General features: G+C 33.1%; 1 long non-coding RNA gene across 1 annotated transcript; it reads right to left on the bottom strand.

Moving 5' to 3' along the window:
- Positions 1 to 1,307, bottom strand: LOC118598492. Its single transcript, XR_004947568.1, has 3 exons — positions 1,283 to 1,307; positions 378 to 497; positions 1 to 29 (listed from the first exon to the last, which is right to left on the bottom strand). It is a non-coding gene; the product is annotated as an uncharacterized LOC118598492 (long non-coding RNA).

The following is a 1,307-nucleotide window of genomic DNA, read 5'->3' as shown; positions in this document are numbered from 1 at the left end:
ACCCAGCGTTTCTGTTTTTGTATCCAGCACTGAACAAATGAAAAATAAAAAACTAAAAAAACTTTTTTTTTAGAAACATATGATCTCATGGAGTCCAAACTTCAAAGTCAAAATGACTCAAAATGTAAGGAATTTAAAAAATTATATAAACTCTGTTGTTGGGATTCATTTACACTGTAAAAAGTGACATTTAAAATATAAGGAATTCTTAAAAAGATTAGTTTTTCATCAAATTAAATTGAGTAAACCACCAACCCAAAATGTAAAAATGTATCTGTAACAAATTACATAACTTTTGTCAATTTCACTTTTTACAGTGTACAGTGAAAATGTTGGTTAAACATTAAATTTAAAGTGTTCTGGGCTTCACTCCTGACCTGAGATGTGCCTCCAGGAGAGAATGTATCCAGAGACACTGGCCACGCGGGTCCAGTTTAGAATAGTGCTGCTGTCTGTTGTGTTTAAGGCAGCAAATCCCTCCACTTTTGGAAGGTCCACTGAATCATGCACACACAAAAGAGATGACAATTAAATGTTATTAATGACATTCCACACATGTACCCAGCTTAAAAATTGCACTAAATCAAAGTGAACTCAGAAAAATCCAACTTTTACTCAAAATTAAAGCAGAAATGAAGCTGTTGATTGAGTACAAACATGGACAAATATAGTAGAACTTTACAATTACATTTTAGTTAGACCAGAAGCGAAAGAAAGTCAATCAATAAAATGTGAAAAATTCAACATTGATGATAGTAAATCATTACAAAAGTAATTTATAATACTACATTCTCACCACTTTTGACAAAGTGTGTAATAGTTGTATGTGCGTTTCAGGCTTTTGCATTCAAAATCTACACAAGTTTCTACAACTGTTTTCAGGCTCTACGTACAAAATGTACAGAAGCTGCTTTAAAACAAATAAACCAGGTCGAAATTCAACCAATCGGGGCCTTAAATTTGTCTTTCTAAGAAACACAGGCCACAGGTCCTCTGTTTGCTCTTTTTGTTTGTAGGTAAACAGCTTTAATTTGTTTTTTACCCCAAATTGTTAATTAATTACTTTGTGTGACACTTGTCACTTTTTCAGGAGAAGGAAATGGCTTAAAAATAACAGAAAACATTAAAATTAAAAAAATACTGTCATGTAATGGATCACTTCTGAACAAGATTCAAAAGTGATCTGTATTTGGAAACATCTTGCACAACGCTGATAAAGAACACAAACAACTGCGTGAGATTAATATTAATTCAGCTGTTTCTGTATTTCTGATGGACTCACAGGTGCGTGCGGTGACCAGAACCGG

This window comes from Oryzias melastigma, unplaced genomic scaffold (assembly GCF_002922805.2).
Source record: "Oryzias melastigma strain HK-1 unplaced genomic scaffold, ASM292280v2 sc01251, whole genome shotgun sequence".
NCBI lineage: Eukaryota > Metazoa > Chordata > Actinopteri > Beloniformes > Adrianichthyidae > Oryzias > Oryzias melastigma.
The sequence above is the reverse complement of the archived record's forward strand: the minus strand, read 5'-3'. Positions and strand labels throughout refer to the sequence as shown.